This window comes from Tursiops truncatus, chromosome 6 (assembly GCF_011762595.2).
Source record: "Tursiops truncatus isolate mTurTru1 chromosome 6, mTurTru1.mat.Y, whole genome shotgun sequence".
Lineage (NCBI taxonomy): Eukaryota > Metazoa > Chordata > Mammalia > Artiodactyla > Delphinidae > Tursiops > Tursiops truncatus.
The window spans coordinates 87,149,816-87,168,568 of NC_047039.1; the positions used below are offsets into that span (position 1 = coordinate 87,149,816).

Below are 18,753 nucleotides of genomic sequence, written 5' to 3' on the forward strand. Positions count from 1 at the left end.
CTTAGTGTACCAATAAAGAAATAGAAATAGGAAAGGAGAGATTTCCATTGTCATTCCTTTCCTGTCAGAAAGTTGTGACAGGAATACCTGGGGACTCTGGGGACTCAATTTAGATCAGAAGGGTGGTGCAGGGTATGCTAAAGATGATGCTACCTAAAAATAAAAATTAGCCATGAAAGTTAACTCAAAAATTTAACTTACTACTTTATCATATGTCAGAAAGTCTGCTAAATGCTGAGAGCACTAAGATGAATGAAACAAGATCCCTATCCTGAAAGGACTTATAATCTAGTTTAGGGATTTCTAATTTTTCCATATTTTTTCTGCATATTTTAATTTTTTCTGCATTTTAATTTCTAGATCTCAGCCCAGTTCTTGGTATACAGCTGGAGTTCAGGAAATACATGTTGAATGCATGATTCCCTTTGCACTCCTGAAAATAATTCAATTGTCCCTTTGGCTCATTTCAGCTTGGTAATGTCATCATTACCAAGCTTGTCGTGATAGCCTTCCTAAAAACAACTGGTCACTAAGAAAATGACAGTAACGTTTTCACCCAGTACATTCTTCTAAATGGAGAACACACAAGGATTCTACTAAGAGCACCCACATGATGGGATCAGAGGGGTTATACTTGGTCCAGCTGGGGACACCAAGAATAGCACAAATGTCAGAATCTATTGACAGTGGGTGAGTTTGATAATGAGAAGATATGGTGGTAGTATGGAGAAGCAATAACGCATTATAACCATTAGTAACTACAAATTACTATGCCTGTCAATTTCACAGATATTGTATCCTCATTGAATCCTAGCAACAATCATTTAAAGTGGTGGGTGCTATTCCAATTTTATAGCAGAGAAGCTGCAGCAACACCAGATGAAGTAACTTGCTTAGAATGATTGTTAGTAAGAGATGGAATAGAGAAAGATTTTTTTTAATTTAAATTTCATTATCAAGATTAAAATATTCATGTTAATTTGAAAATGTATAAATTATAGGAGGTGTGGCCATGATTAAAAATTAAATTGTTCCTTTCTATTATGAAAAGTATTCAATTTAGAATTTAGTGCATCATCAAGGGGTAGTTTTACAGCCAATGTTCTTTCTTGTTATAATGCATTTAAAATTTTTAAAGTTGTGCATAGAGCATGTAGATGCTATTATGTAATTTACTATGATATGTAGATGTTAAAACCATTTTTGCTATAAAGCAATTTATTCTCAAGAATGACTAAAATTCTTATCATTTAAGAAGTCATTTCACTGAAGAAGAAAAATAATACAGAAAAATTAAAGGACCTTTACTCTTTGTAGTAGAAATGTCAAACAATTCCATTTATTCATAAGTAGGTCAAATGAATCATTTGTCAAACGAACCACTTCCAGTCCTTATTATGTCAAGGAGTGATGAAATCATTTAATGCATGAGAAGAAGAGAAACTACAGGATAATTCAAATCCAGCCAAGTAAAAAGGGCCTAACAAGAAGAAAAACTATTGAATATTCCTTACAGTTATTTTTTAGGTTTCTTAAATGTCATGACCCTAATTTATCAGAATAGTAATGACTTAGTAATACGTAACATTCTTTTGTGAGGTTCACATTAATCTATTTCTAAATTTTTCAAACTTCAGTTTTTTGAGGTTTGAATTCTCATCAAGACGGAGTAAACACAATCCACCCTATTTCTCCCAAACTTATCAAAACTAAAAACCCTCATCAAAATGCATAAAGGCACTAACTGAGAACTCTCAAAAGTAAATAACAGCAAGCAGATTTGGGAGGTAAATAAAAAACATGAAGAATAACTAATACAGCTTTGAGTCACCTGTTTTGTTTTTTTCTTCTCCCGTGACTCCCATGATCTTAGGTTTTAAGACATCCCAAATCTGTAAGAAAAATCACCAAGAAATTCTCTCTTTTTCTGTCCAGAGAATGAGGAAAGGGAGCCCTATAGAATAGCTGTACAGGAAATTTAATTTTTTGGGGGTGGAGGTGGGGAGGTGGGTTTGTTTTTATTGAGATAATTTTGGTTTATAGCATTATATAAGTTTCATGTGTACGACATTATATTTTGACTTCTGGATACACTAGCATGCTCACCATCCAAAAGTAAGTTGCCATCTGTCAACATACAGTTTTCCCCCTTTACCCATTTCGTTCTCCTCTCAGCCCCTACCCCTGGGAACTAGTACTCGGTTCTCTGTATCTATGTGTTTGTTTTTGTTATGTTTTATTTACTTTTGTTTTTTGTTTATTTGTTTATATTCCACATATGAGCAAAATCATACAGTAGCTATCCTTCTCTCTATGACTTATTTCACTCATATAATACCCTCAAGATCCATCCATATTGCTGCAAATAGCAAGATTTTATCTTTCTATGGCTGAGTAGTGTTCCACCATATACACGTATACCATATCTTCCTTATCCGTTCATATCCATTGATGGGCACTTAGGTTTTTCCCATATCTTGGCTATTGTAAATAACACTGTGATAAACATAGGGGTGCATATATCTTTTTGAATTAGTGTTTTCATTTCCTTCGAATAAATACCCAGAAGTGGAATTGCTAGATTGTATGGTAGTTCTATTCTTAATTCTTTTGAGGAAACCCCATACTGTTTTCCCCAGTGACTGCATCAATTTACCTTCCCACCAACTGTATATGAGGGTTCCCTTTTCTCCACATCCTCGCCAATACTTGTTATTTCTTGCCTTTTTAATAACAGCATTCCTAGGAGTGTGAGGTGATATCTCATTGTGGTTTTGATTTGCATAGGAAACTCCAGTTTTAAAAAAACTCACCCAGCCCAGCCCTATGCAAGCCCCAGTCAGGAGGCTGCACTTGCATAGCAAGTATAGGAGTTGTGGCCACTCAGGCACCTGAAACTATGAGATGAAATTCTTCTTTCTGATAAAAAGACCTCAGAAAAGAAGTTCCTCCAAAGAGTGGGGGGAAATTCAGGTTATCTTTCTCTCTCTTTCTTCTCTCACCAGTTTGCTGCTGAGGTAGACCCAATAAAAGGAAGTGAATAACAGAACAGAACACTAAAACTTCAGCCCCGTGGCTAAAGGGTCAGCAAAAAGGATCTCCTGAAGTCAGAGAGTATGGGGGAAATCACAGAGAGGAAGGATCTGTAGTAAGGGATCCCTAAATCTGTGTATAAAGCTGCAGGCTTATCCTCTAAACTGCATAAGCATGGAATTAACCTGAGACGTGCTGTTACACTAGAGTTTAAACCACTGATGAGTTCCCAGACTGGCACAAATAGCACTGTATAATCTTTGAAAACTACATTGAAATGTAAACTATAGCCCACAAGATACAGGTTAAGACTTGCATCTGAAACTAATGAGGTTGGTTGCTGCTAAAACAAAATGCCAACAACATTCTCTGAAGAATTTAACAATGATATTCAAAAAGATCTGGACACAATTGAAAAGTACTTGATATACAAGTACCTGTAAAATCTTAATAAAACTCACAGATGCTAGAAAATTCACAGATGCTAACCCTGAGATGACTCAGATGCTGGAGTTATCAAACAATTTAAAGCAGAAATTATAACCATGCCTCATGAAGGGAAAATATTCTTGAAATGAATGGGAAGATAGAAGTTCTCAAAAAAGAAGTAGAAACTATAAAGAAGGAAAAAAATGGAAATTTTAGAACTGAAAAATACAATAATGGAATTAACAAAAAGCACATATAGCTTACTTGCATAATGGATATGACAGAGGAAAGAATTAACTGGAAGACAGAACAATTGAAATTTTCCAAACTGAAACTTTTTCAGATTGGAAAGTTAACATATACATCAGTGGAATCCCAGAAAGACAGAAGAGAAAAATCAATGCAGAAAATTTAAGAAACAATGGCTTAAAATTTCCAAAATTTGGTTAAAGATATAATTAAACAGATACAAGAAATTTGGTGACATCTAACCAGGATAAATGCAAAGAAAACTACATCCCAATACATCATAATCACACTACAAAAACTAAAAATGAGGAAAAGAATCTTGAAATTAGCCAGAGGAAAGCAACATATCACATATAGGGGAACGCCAACTTGAATGACCTCAGATTTCTCACCAGAGACCATGAGGGGTGTAAAACAGTGGGAAAATGTCTTTGAAGTTCAAAGAGAAAAATTTATCTTCCCAGAATTCTATATCCAGATAAAATAGCCTTCAGAAATAAAGGACAAATAAGGACATCTTAAGATGAAATAAAACAAAGAGAATTTGTCTCCAGGAGACCTTTTCTAAAAGAAAGAAGTTATGTAGGCAGAAGGATGACATTAGAGGGAAACTTGGAACTTAAGAAGAAACACAGAAACAGTAAATAAATATACAAAATAAACTTCCTTAGTTCTTTCAAACGTATGACTATTGGAAGCAAAAATTATAAAATTGTCTGATGGGGTTTTTGATGGGTCTTCTGATCTTAAGCATATGTATCTTCTCCAAAGCACCACCCCCATCCCAACTTGTCAGCCTCCAAGCCTTTCTTAGCCATGGCCAAAATTGAAAAGCAGCATACTGATGAATGAAATAAGGAGCCCGTTTAGTGTAGATATTTTACATTTGATAGGAGGAATGAAAACACGAGCTTTAATTTCATTTAAAACTTCTCCAAAAAAAATCCCTAAGAATTGAATTTGTCTTTCTGTTAGTAGAACTTATCAACATTAAGAAGCTAGGTACTTTTTCACTGCTCCTTCTTGCCTAGTCTTCTTTAGTTTCTTACTTTCTTGTTCATGTCCTATTCCCTCCCCACAACTTCCTGTCATGTATAATGCATGACAACTGCAAGATAAAGCAGGTAGGATAAAGACACCTATATAGCCATAAGCATTCTACATTTCACTTGAAGAGGTAAAATATTAACTTTAAGTAGACTGAAAAATTAGGTGTAATCCCTACAGCAATCACTAATGAAAACTAAATAAAGGCATACAATCAAAAAGCCACATAAATTAAAATGGAATACTAAAACATATTCAAATAATCCACAAATCAGGCAGGAAACAGAAAAAAAAAGATGAAGAGAATAAGAAAATGGTGAGCCAAAACCCAAATATATCAATAATTACATTGAATGAAAATAGTATAAACACACCAAAAGACAAATATTTTCAGACTAAATTAACAAAGAAGACCCAATTATGTGCTAGGAAAATTGTGTCCTAGGGGACGGTAAATAGCCAAACATTTTATGGAATGATGGGTAAAGAGTCTGAATTAAATTGATGCCTGGAAGTGTCATCATGATCTGTCAAAGTGGGTGCATATAGAGGCCGGGTAATAAATGAAAACTGGCTCAAAGGATTCACTGGGTGCTTGAACCCACCAGTGGTCATTTTCCCGGTCCCAAATGTAGTCAGAATAGGCATCCTTGGTAATGGCACAACACCTACAATGGATGCTTGGCCTGTGGGGTAAAAGGTGTTATGGTGTGAAATTCTAAAGGGAAGCTTCTGATACTGTAAAACTCCCTTCCAACACAGCAAGTCAAAATTAATACTACAGGGCTTCCCTGGTGGCGCAGTGGTTGAGAGTCCGCCTGCCGATGCAGGGGACACGGGTTCGTGCCCCGGTCTGGGAAGATCCCACATGCCGCGGAGCGGCTGGGCCCGTGAGCCATGGCTGCTGAGCCTGCGCGTCTGGAGCCTGTGCTCCACAGCGGGAGAGGCCGCAACAGTGAGAGGCCCGCGTACCGCAAAAAAAAAAAAAAAAAAAAAAAAAAAATTAATACTACATCCCATTTGACTGATGGAGATGCACGCCACTCAACAATCTACAGAATACAGAGTTGGTGTTTCCAGCCAGTTTTACACTTTCTTCACTAGTCTGGCCCCTGCAATAACCAGATGGATTCTAGAAAATTGCATTAGACTATGGCAAACTCAACCAAGGAATAGCCCTAATTACAACTACCATGCCAGGTGGGATATCTTAGCTTGAGCAGATTAAAATAGCCCCAGGTACACAGAATATAGCCACTGATTTATCAAATGCACGCTTTCCCATAACTATCGGAATAGGGGATCAGAAATAGTTTGAATTCAGATAACAGGCAACAGTATAAATTTAGAGTTTAGTCTAACTTCTTGCAAAATACCATGTTGATCCACTATATCAACGACCGCATGCTATTCGGGCGAGATGAGTGAGAAGTGGCTAGCATATCAGAGACCTTGTTAAGATACCTGTGCTCCAGAGAGTGGGAGATAAACCCTAACAGTTCAGGGGTAGGCCACATCAGTGAATCTGTAGTGGGCACGGGCATTCCAGGACATTGCAAAGTAAAAGCTAAATTATTGCATCTTGCACCTCCCAATACAAAGAAACAGGCACGATGACTGGTAGGGCTCTTCAGATTCCAAGGGCATTCAATAACCGGGAACACTGTACTGACATGTACACCGAATGACATGGAAGCTTTGAGTGGGACCCAAAGAGGAAAAGCTCTGTAGCGAGGCCAGGCTACAATGGAAGCAGCCTTGCTACTTAAAACAAACCAGGCAGGCCCTGTGGCATTACCAGCTGTGGGAAATGAGACCATGTGGAATTTATGACAACCTCCCAATGGGATACTCACAACCCAGAACCACAGAGCGAGGCCATACCACCTGCAGCAGAGACTTTAATATCTTCAGAAAAACAATTCCCTGTGCGCCCTTGCTGAGATGGAGTACCTGACCACGGGGTACCAAGTGACCCTACAGCCGCAACTGCACATCATCACCTCAGTTCTCTCAGACTCGCCTGAAGTCAGGTGGGCCCTGTAACAGTCCTTTTTAAGATAAAAATGCTCTATCAAGAATCAAGCACGGGTCCCTCATGAGCTAGCTCGCTGTTGCACACGCCGCACGTAGTCCACCAGTGTTACACAGAGCCTCTCCCTCCTGCCCTCGCCCATACCTGCGCAATCTCAGAAGACCATGGCAAAGGGATTTCCCCACAACAAACTCCCCCTGACTCAACGGTCAGAGTCACACTGCGACGGCAGCCGTCCCATGGGCCCGGCAAAGTGAGAGGGACAAGGCTTGGTCCCCATGGGAGTGCGAAGGCAGGAACCTCTGAGACCTGGTCACGGCACAGACCAGCACAGGCAAGCACGGGAGCCCATCCCCTTCCAGGCTGCCCAGTGCGCCGGGGTCCAAAGCCCCAGGGTACCGGCGGCGGCACAGGCTTACCTCTAGCAGGGTCAAATGCCGCCGCAGCAATCCAACAGCACGGGCTTAGAGCATCCTCGGGGCAGCTTCTCCTCCCAGCAGCTGCGAGGGGTCTTGAGTTCGTCCCAGGAGACCGTCGCTGCCTGCTCCTCGAGCCTTCCCCAGAATGGCGTCTGACCACCGCTCTTCCTTTTGACTCAGCCCTACCGCCGGCACACCGCGATGGGGCAGCTGGCTCCTTCACCCAAGCCTCCCCGTCAGCAAACGTTCCCCTCTTATGAATAACCCGAGTGGTACCTGAGGGCCGGGCCCAGGGCCTGGTGGGGCCAATGCGGTGGAGTGTGGCGCTTCCCAGGAAGGCAAACAGGAGCCCTCAGGGTGCGCTTTGTAGCTTAGCGGGGAGTAAGTAGGCGCCCTGCTGGAGGGGCAGGGAGAGGACGCGCTGGGACGCGCTAGGTGTCAGGGAGGCTCGGAGAAGGGCAGAATCGGGCCCGAGGTGCTGCCGCCACGACCACTCTTCCTAGAGGAAGCCCAGTCTTGCAGGATCTCGGGGATAGAGTGGGGGCTGAAGGTCGGCATGGGAGTCCTGGGATGAGAAACACCTGGGTGCCCTCGGCCTCGGCAGCCCCGCATCCCTGACTCTTCTGGTTCACAGGACCTGACCACAAGAGGCACACAGTGCAAAGGGGTATGTGCTTGTGCCCAAGAATATGGATTTTTACTTACCACTGCTGAGTGAGCTAATATTGCTACCGATGGTGCCTCTAGAATGGAGAGTGCTGGTCTGCTGTGAGGGAGACAATGAGTACCAGCTGTGGCTCTGAGATCCGCTGCAGGGGCTGTAGTTTGTCCCACTAACTTTCCTCCGCTATAAAGTTCATTTAAGAAGAGAGGTCTGCTAGAATCCTATGCAAGTTGCTTGCAGATTGTTTATCGAGAAATTGGATGCTATTTGCACAAAGGGTGGATTTGGCGGACACTATGATATGTCCCTCGGATCTCCCTTCAGTGCAGGACTATGGCCCCAATTGTTGGAAGTGCTGCTGGCTGACAGGCTTCAGCTGTCCGCTCTTTCAGGGTTGACCGCAGCTGCAGGGAGTGACCTTGCTCAAGGTTTGGGAATCACATCCAGTGAATGACTGATAAAATTGTATGGAGGCCTGGCCATCTTGGCCAAACTCAGGACAACTCTTAAGCGGTATTCGAGCTCCGGAGAAACTTTTGGAGTAGGTGAAGGTTGTCACTGGTCCTAATTCTTAGCTTGACCTTTCTCTCTGCTCAATCCTATTTCCTTTTCGTCCCTTCTACAGGGATTGTCCCCAGGAAAGCTCCTTGATAAGCATTCAGCAAACTAAACTCAGTCTTACAGTCCCCTTCTGGAGAAACCCAGCCTGTGACAATACTTCACACTCAGTGTGAATTTTTCTCTTTTGCATTTGTTAATTTCTGTCATATTCTTCTAAAATTATTCTTGGGTAGTTTCATGTCTGTGTCTTTTTAAGCTCTAGAACAGAGAGAAAGAAAGAAACATTACTGGCCATCTACCTAGTTTTGAAAGAAATGAAAGAAACATTACTGGCCATCTACCTAGTCTTTTCTTGTGTACAATACTTTTCCCCCCATAGTGTTCTCAGCCTCGACTCATGTTTGGATATTTCCAGCGGTATCCTGAGCAGACAGTCATGCACCACTCTGATGTTTACGAAGTCTCCTCCTTGTGTCTTCTAACAATTTGCCTTTGTTTTGTTTATTAATCCACTTCCACATGACAGTTTTAAATAAATGAAAGCATCTAGCATGTCCTCTGCTGAATCTTCTTGACGCTAAATAAATCCAGTTTCCTCAACCATTCCTCATATGTTTCAAGATCCCTCACCATCATAGTTCCACCTCTCCTATAAACTTTTGGTAAATTGCTCATCCCTAAGCATAGAGAGAACTCAATTTTTTAAACTGTTCGCTCATTCCCATTATCAAAACATCTTGTCCAGAGTGGGTATTAAAATACAAATGAACAAATAGTACAGGAAAGATGATACTTCAAGTTATTTAATCCTTTTCAAGTACTAATATACTTAAAAAGTATCCAAACCTTTTTATTTAATCGTCCTCTTCCTCAAATATAATGGCTCGCCCATAAATGTTATGGTAGGAATTCTGGTCCCTTTGTGGGCCTAATATGGTTTATTAATGGTATCGTTACTCTGTGAAATGATTTGACAAATCAGAGGTAATTAAATTTTTCCTTCTTTTAGTTAAAAGTGGGTGACTGATTTTTATTCTGATTGTCATCACTAATGGCAGTGCGGGATTTAGCATTCTGTGCTCTGCATCAAGGACAGCAAAAGGGTGAGCTAGCTGTCAGTTTGACTGACATTTTATGCAAATGACATGAAGCAGTATACCTCTTGTACAGGGCTCATTGAAAATTATAATTGTGTATTTAAAAATGTATACAAGCCATATTTTATATTGACAGCATGTGTTTTGTGGTGCAGGTAACACACTACAAGAAACAAACATCCTTAAATTGCTAAGGAAATGAGGCTGCTGGCTATGTTAACATACTTAATTTTTTCTTTTTTTTTTTGGAGAATGAAAAGTGTCCACTTCAATGATAAATTCTAATTATTACATTCTGTTTTTAACTCCGAGTTCCATAGAGGGCTGCAGTCCACATCTTTTGATAACTTAAATGGCAATTTGCTTTGGAAACTACGATGATATGAGGCTTATGTCATTAGGAAGAAAAGCTCATTAAATTAATTCCCAGTTCATAATTTACTTTAGGAAATTATTAATGTTGAAAAGATTAGTTGGGAGGAAGATTGATGAGTTTAGTTTTCTCATGGAACACTGAGGTTGTAAAAAAAAGTTAACTGATTTATCATTTTTATATTGTGTGTACTTCTTAATGAGCAAGGTGACTTTTGGTTCAGTCGATTTTTATTATTTGATAGTTCCCTAAGAGAATAAGTTTCCCTCTTTGCTGAGGAGCTGTATGGCATAGTGGATATGAGCATAAGCTTCAGAATCAGAAGTTTACATTCCAACTCTGTTGCCTATTAGCTACGTGACCTTGGTCCAGTTGTATTTTACCTTTAACAGCCAAATTTTCCTCATCTGAAAAATGAGAATGGCAGCAATAATCACACAGTAGCTACTCTCATTATATTTTGGATGGAGCAAGGTTCAGGAGCTTTGGTATAATCAATGTTCTCTTCATATAAGAGAAAAATACTCTAACACAGATATTCATTAAAACCTAGAGAACAGTAAAAGAGGAAAAATTCAGGTATTCTGACTCCAAAGCCCGTTTTTTCCCACTTCTTAGCCCAAAACATAACAGGGTATCCAGCTGAGAGAAGATTTTTTGATAACTCTAGAGAAAGATGCAGTATATTTTTCTTGGGGGCTTCAGAGAGAAAAGCTATTGGTAGATTATACAGTAAATATTAGACATAAAGTAATCTCAGAATGAGAAGGGAAGGAAAATGAATGCTGATTTCTTACTGTGTGCCGAACTCTGTGATAGCACCTCCACGATTTTACAGCCTCCCTGAACTCTGTTCAGTGTCTGTGGGAACCTCAGTCAACAACCACATAGGTATGTCTTCCATGAAGGCCTGCACGTAATACCTTTGTTGCTATAGCCCAAGGCTCCAAAGTTGTCCTAACCATTGCTACAACCTCAGTTACTTCCAGGGAGCCACCAGTCTTGCTGAACATTCTGGCATTCATAAAGCACTTTGTTAGCTAGCAAGGGCTTTGCCTCCAGGGATGGCTGGAGAGCACTTTCAGAAGTGATGTCTTATGATATTCTCAGGTGCCTGTTCCTCAAGTGGTAGTTCTACTACTGTCTTGCATGTTTTTCTCTTAAAATACACAGCATGCAACCTTCCCAGAAATGAGACGTTTCAAGCTGTTACATGGTTCATCTAGGGGTTTCTTCTATGGGGACTCGCTAGAACCCACAGACCCAGGATACAACCTATGACTTAAATGTTTAATAGGTTATTTCCTCCTTACCAAGTTGCCTCTTAAGTGAATTGTAGCAATTCTAATGTAAAATAAATATTGAAAGTAAAATATTGGCCTCATATTTAGAAGGTAACATTTTATAAATTTGGGGTACCAGTTCAATTTACACACATGGTCTCCAAAGCAATAGTGGCATAAACTCTCAGTATATATCTATTGTATTAAATTTATAATGCTGCTATTCAAAATCGGGAATAATCAGAGGCACCAAGAGATACACAGGGATCTCAGAGAGGAAATTCTGTTGAAAGAAAACAATAGATCATAGCAATAATATCTTTTCAAGGTACAGAAAAATGGCCTAAGGTACCTTAACTGGTTTCTTATCTGAGGCTCTGAGATCTCAATTGTGAAAGATATTTTATTGTGGAGAATAAAAAGAAAATATCCCAGAAGCTCTAGTGAGTTAAAGGGAGAGGCCGCTGACTGAGGCAATCAAGGTAAATGATGCTTGTATGATGCCCAAGGCCCAGACTGAGAACTAGAGGGACCCAAGGTTTACTGACTTCAAGGCAAACCTAACAGCTTAGCCTGTGAGCTGGAAGGGCTGTTGAGACACGTAGTAAATCAAACCCAATTAGTTCCCAATGCAGACAGTTCAAGTGGGAAGTGACTTTCTAAAAAAACCTGCTTGTTACAGCAGTGTGGGTTAGTGGCCTTCTTTTACTTTAGAATACTTCTTAAATGAATTTTGAGTTGACAACACCCTTCTTCTGATTCTGGAGGGAAAACTCTTACATGAAAGGTGAAATTATTTGAATCAGTCACTCAGTCCTGCTGATTGCCTGTGGACAAGGCCTATCTTCAGATCAGAAAACGGAATTCTTATGTCTGATTACAGTTTTATTATAGGAACATTCATATATATTTTTAAAACCTATCAAGAAGAAAATAAAAGACATAAGCATATTACCTTGAAATAAAAGCTGTTAATCTTGAAATAAAAGCTGTTAATATTTTCTTCTAGAAACATCATAATTTTATAATAAACATTTTTTAAGCAAACTTTGCACACATCCACTATTATTTCTTTAGGATAAATTACTAGAAGTAAAATTTGGTGGTCATAGTTTATGCAGAAGTTTAACACATCGTATTTATCTCCAGAAGGTTGTGTGAACTAAATATACTGCCAGCTCTTTCTATCAAAGTATTAACGATGTAGTCTTTTGCATTTCTTCTGGGAAAAGCCAGGTAGCTCCTTTGTAGCAGCGATAAATTGGCTCTCAGGAGTAATGGAAACAAAAGGGCCTGAACTTTGGAAGTATAGAGACTTTATTTTGGATCAGAGACAAATTACTTATGATACTACACTTCAGGAGAAACTGAGACTGGAGATTCAGGAGGACAAAATGAGGAATGTTTGGTGAGCTACTCAGCCCTACCTGGAGGATTTTGTATGTGTGTGTGTGTGTGTGTGTGTGTGTGTGTGTGTGTGTGTGTGTGTGTGTGTGTGTGTGTGAAATGCACACAAATGTCTACCCAAAACATGGAGGGTCTAATGGTTTGAACAGAGATGTTCCTTTTATTTTCCTAAGTTTCTGATAGAGCAAGAGATTATTGTAATATGGTATAATTTATTGATAGACTGATTTTATAATTGCTTATTGAACACCAAATGAAAATATGGGTGTTCCAGATGTTATATCAACTAATATGAAAAAGGACTCATATTCTTCTCTCTGCTTTGTTAAAGCATTGTATGAGAAGTTGACTGCCATGCAGAGATGCCATGTGCTTTGAAGAGGGTAACAGAATTGGAGGTGCATTTCTGGAAATGAATAGTGTAGCTTCAGTAATGGATAAAAAGGGCATAGAGAGAGTTTGAATGATTTTGGCTTTGAGCAAAGAGATAACAGATTGTATTAAACAGACAGGGACATTGCATTGCTGAGGATGAAGCTGGGGCACGTTAGCTGAAGCAGGAGTATCTACAAGTAAACTAGGAGTGGTCTCCTCTAAGAACTTTGCCAGTGGGAATGCAGAGGTGTTTGTATTTTATAGACCTATCCAGCTTATTTATAACAAGAGTTTCTGTCCTCAAGCTTTGAAAGATAGAGGTAGTAAAGGGGGTAATAAGTGGCAAGTGTGTTATAATCCCTGTCTTTAAAGTTCAAGGCTGTGAATGAGGAAGAGAGGTGGGTAGATAGCACTGAGAACAGGCTGGATCAAAACACCAAAATGTTTTAATTTTATATATTTAAAAATGCATTTCTCTGATTATAAAAATAATGTAGCTTATTACTAAATATTTTGAGAAAAGCAAAGTATAAAGAAGATAATGAAAATGATCCATAATCTCACAAGCCTTTTAGTTCAAATGCTTATACAAACACATACTGTTAGTGCATAACTATTTTGCCTTTATATCTTAATTTGGAAATGTGTAACTGAAGAGATAACAACTCAGATAATTACTGTCTTAGTTTCAGCAAAAGTTTGCAGAATAAAGTTAGTAATATCTTACTGTCAGTCTCTGTGACCTATGATTCTCACAAAGTTATTGGAGGTGTTATTCTCACCTCTGAGCTAAGAATTTTTTAATGTAAAATCCTTTGTTGTGGATTTGTTAACATGCAGTTGAACATTGTCTAAAATGGTATTTTTAAAAAGAACATATTAAAGATGCATGCACAAAGTGAGTGGTTTATCGAAACATCAGCATCCTTTTGTTTAGAATCATTTGCTAATTGGCAATTCAAAGTTAATACCTCTGGAGACAGAAAAGTAATTGATCTAGTGTTAGGCGAGGCTCAGCACAGTTGAGAGGCTTCTCTGCCCCACTCTGATAAAGACTCTTTTCATTGTTCCAGAGCTAATGTTGCTATTCTCTATTGCTATTTTCCTGATATATAGTATACACATAAATAATGATAGTAAGAAGTTCATTCATTCAATATCTATCCAGAATTTAAAGCACTGTTATAAGTTAGTTTTCATGTTTTGGAGACATTGAACTTTGCAAGAGATGGTGTTTCTTCTTTTTTGGGGACCACAAGGAAGCTCAAATCAAATACGTATCATACCTCTTGCAGGTAATGGCTGACACTTCCGGTTTAATCTTTTTTTTTTTAGTTCGCTGTGCTATACAGTAGGTCCTTGTTGGTTATCTATTTTAAACATAGCAGTGTGTACATGTCAATCCCAAACTCCCAGTCTATCCCTCTATTAAACTTTGGGTTTAATCTTGTCCTGTCTTTATTTCTCTACCTTTATGTCCCTTTCCCTCATTTCCTTGTCTATTTTGTTTCATTTGTTTGTATGTAAGATTAGCCAGAAATTAAAGTGAAATCCCAGTGACCTAACACAACCATGGTTTATTTCTTGCTTATGTACATTATAGGTTGGTGTAGGGCTTTGTGCCATGTGTCAGTTACCAGCCCAAGGTAAAAAGTTTTACCATCTGTAGCTGCACTGTCTGGAACATGCAGTCACTTTGGTTATTGCAGCAAGAGAAGAGCACCTGGAAAGATGCACATGCTATTTTCACTGTTTCAGCCACCAAGGGACACACTTCTGTTCACCTTTTTGTTGCTTTATTGACCAGGCCTGGCTGTAAGGCCCTAACCAGTAGCAAGGGAGCCAGGAAATATAGAGGTTCAAATGCAATGTTTGGTGAGCACACTGTCTGTCTCAGTGTATTTTCGACAGGATTTTGAGAGGTATTTTTAGAATGAGGTAGGTCATTATTAATATAAGTATTGTCATTTTTGTAGGTCAAAATGGTTAAATATCAGCAGTTTTATGTAGTTCAGCCTAATAAATAAATAAATGCATAGTGTCACAAGCACTTTACCGAGTTAGCACTGTCCATTCCCTTAAAAAGAGACTGCCTGTTAGCAGGAGCGAGCCTGCATACAAATGACTGCAATTAAATTGGAGAAGATCTGTGAAGGAGACACATGCAAAGCATGAGGGCATTAGAGAAGGGTGATTAGTTATGTAAACACTTGTTAAGGGAGGTGTCAGGTGTTAATTGTTGGTGGTCAGCATGAGAAGTAATTTCTAGACAGAAGGAATAACAAGCAGAGAGGCAGAGAAATGAAAAAAAAAAGGTCTAGTTTAGAAAAGCCCAGTAACATAGGAGAAGTAAGAGAAAGGCTTGCTTGGAATGAGTTCATAAATGTAGATAGGATGAGGCTGAGATGACTTTGTATGTCATGCTAAGGAATTTTTATTTTTTTTTTTGCGGTACGTGGGCCTTTCACCGCTGTGGCCTCTCCCGCCGCGGGCTCCGGACGCGCAAGCCCAGCGGGCACAGCCCACGTGCCCAGCCGCTCCGCGGCATGTGGGATCCTCCCGGACCGGGGCACAAACGCGCATCCCCTGCATCGGCAAGTGGACTCCCAACCACTGCGCCAACAGGGAAGCCCGGAATTTTTACTTTTTGCTGACAGCAGTTTGAAGTTACTGAAGGCCTGGCACGATAGAATCAGAACTGTCTTTAGGGGATAAGGAAGGAATTACACTGTACGAAATGCTGGATGTTTTAAAGTGGAGAGTTTCTTGGGTACTTTCGTGTTCCTTTCCAATGTGGACACGTCCTTTAAACTTTATGCAATAAAATCTCCCAACCTTATAGTAATCAAATGTCACAAAAATCGAGGCAAGAAAGGAGATTGATGGGTATGGTGTAGACCAGGTCTCTGGCTAATATCGAAGAGGCAAATGGCTGGTGAAAATATCAGTCATGGTTCTAGATTATCACCTGAACCTGGTCCACTGACATCTTCCAAGGGTCAGAGGTTTAGAGGTTTCAGAGTCTAGATTTGTGTTCTATGTGAGAATTTTCTTTATATTTAATAAACTTGAATGTGACCACTGAGTCTTAATGTTTGAAGAGGCTCTTGAAAAACCAATTTATTCTCAAGACAGATCATTCGATTAAAGAAAAATGAAAGTGTTTTGCTGTTGTTTGGCATTACAAAGAACAATACCTGAAAAATGGGAAGAAAAAACAAAACAGAGAATCTGGCTAGCAATCCCAAACAGAACCTCTTCAATTTTTAACTAAAATATCTATAATGATACATGACTCCCCGTAATGGAAAAAAATGTTATTTAAAACTATAAGGAGGAAATAAGCTGCTGTTCAATGGATACAGAGTATCAGTCACACAGGATGAAAAAGTTCTAGAGCTCTGCTGTACAACATTGTGCTTGTGCTTATTCTTATGTACAACATTAATGCTGTACACTTAAAAATTTGTTAAGAGGGGATATCTCATGTTATGTGTTTTTTACCATAATTTTTAAAAAGATGCTCAAAATCATTAATCATCAGAAAAAATATAAATCAAAACCACAATGAGATATCACTTCACAACCAGTAGAATAGTTATAAAAAAAAAAAAGGAGAGTACAGTATTAGTGAGAATGTAGAGAAATTGGTATCCTGGTACATTGCCGGTGGGAATATAAAATGGTGGAAAACAGTTCTCAAAACCTGAACGTAGAATTACCACCTGACTCAACAATTGCATTTGTAGGTATATATGTCAAAGAATTTAAAACAGGACTCAGGTATTTGTATGTCAATGCTTACTGCAACATTGTTCACAGTAGCCAAAAGATGAAAACAACCCAAGTGTCCATCAGCAGATGCATGGATAAACAAAATGCAGGATATATATACAATGGAATATTATTCAGCTATAAAAAGGAATGAAGTTCTTGTACATATTGCTACGTGGATAAAACTTAAAAACATTGTTCAAAGTGAAATAAGCCAGACATAACAGGGCAAATATTGTATGATTCCACCTATATAAAATGTCTAGAATAGGCAAATTAATTGACACAGAAAGTAGAATAGAGATTATTAAAGACGGGAAGAGGGAGGAATGGGGAGTTATTGCCTAATGGTCAGAGTTTTTGCTAGGGGTGATGAAAAAATTTTGGAAATAGTGATGATTGGTTGCATAACATTGTGAATGCAATTAATGCCACTGATTTGTACACTTAAAATGGATAAAATGGAAACTTTTATGTTATATGCTTCACTACAATAAGAAGTTTTTTTAATTAAAAGAAATAAAATAAATAAAACTGTAATGAACAATAACCACTCTCACATTTTAATCTCTGTGTATTTGGGAGACAATTCACATCAGCAAGAAAATAAATCTCGCCCTTTTGTGGCCATCGCTGAAGCGCTAGCGGCCAAAATGAAGTTCAATCCCTTTGTGACTTCTGACCGAAGCAAGAACCAGAAAAGGCATTTCAATGCACCTTCCCACATTCGCAGGAAGATTATGTCTTCCCCTTTTTCTAAAGAGCGGAGACAGAAGTACAATGTCCGATCCATGCCCATCCGGAAGGATGATGAAGTTCAGGTTGTACGAGGGCACTACAAAGGGCAGCAAATTGGCAAAGTAGTCCAAGTTTACAGGAAGAAGTACGTCATCTACATTGAACGAATGCAGCGGGAGAAGGCTAATGGCACAACATGTGGGCATTCAACCCAGCAAGGTGGTTATCACCAGACTAAAACTGGACAGAGACCGCAAAAAGATCCTCGAACGTAAAGTCAAATCTCACCAAGTAGGAAAGGAAAAGGGCAAATATAAGGAAGAAACAATTGAGAAGATGCAGGAATGAAGTAATCTTGTATACAACTTTCATTAAAAACTGTTAAAATGAAAAAAAAAGAAAAAAAGAAATCTCTATACTTATCTCTTCTATGAAAAAGTTTCGTAGGAAAAGTAAGAAGGAAAGTGATATGGCAACGTCTTTGCCAGTTCAGAATAATGACACGAATGAATCTTCATGAAGGTACTTGAGATGCAGAATCAGGAAGTGGGGGGGCTGTCCTAAGTGGGAAAGTCTGAGGACGAGCAGCAGCCTTAATCCTACACATTCAAAAGCCCATGGGATGGATGATCTACAGTCTTTCAGGGAAGTTTCATCCGCCTTGTGAAGATGTGGGAATTCTTCTCAGTACCTGTGGTGTGACTTAGATGTCAACTAAGAGAACCTAATATTTGAGACTGAAATTAAAATGTCTCAAAATCAAATTTGCCTGTCATAGGATCACTTAATTATTGTCTCATCTCTCCGGAGATTTGAAGTGGTATGGGGGATCTGGGTTTCTCCCCTCCAGCAGAACCATTCACATTATGGTCTGCAAAGATGTCCCCTGTAACATGAATAGACAATGCTTTCCCATCAAGCATTCTCAACACAGATGATATCACTCCCAAGAGGGTGAAAATTTGTTCTTTTTGATGGGGGGCAGGTAAGGGAAGGAACAAAAAAATCTTACTCTTTTAGGTATGAAGCACAGATATATGTACAGTACATAAAAGACACACAGCATATCTGTGATATTAAAATTTCATGAGAAAGCAATAAGGAAAAAGACTCCTGGAGGCTCCTGACTGTTTTACATGTACATAGAATATGACGTGTATGGCGTCTCTTGATGTGCAATATGGTGGCCCAGGGTGAAAAGGGGAGAGATTTATGACTTTCCTGAGTCATGTTAGGCTCTGAGCATCTGCTTCCCTTGAATTGAATAAC

At 39.1% G+C, this 18,753-nt stretch overlaps 2 pseudogenes; one reads left to right on the plus strand and one right to left on the minus strand.

Annotated features, from left to right (window-relative positions):
• LOC101328381 (olfactory receptor 13C3-like) overlaps positions 1-18,753 on the minus strand; it is a 341,867-nt pseudogene that overhangs the window by 42,842 nt on the left and 280,272 nt on the right.
• LOC101320832 (large ribosomal subunit protein uL24 pseudogene) lies at positions 16,956-18,466 on the plus strand (annotated as a pseudogene).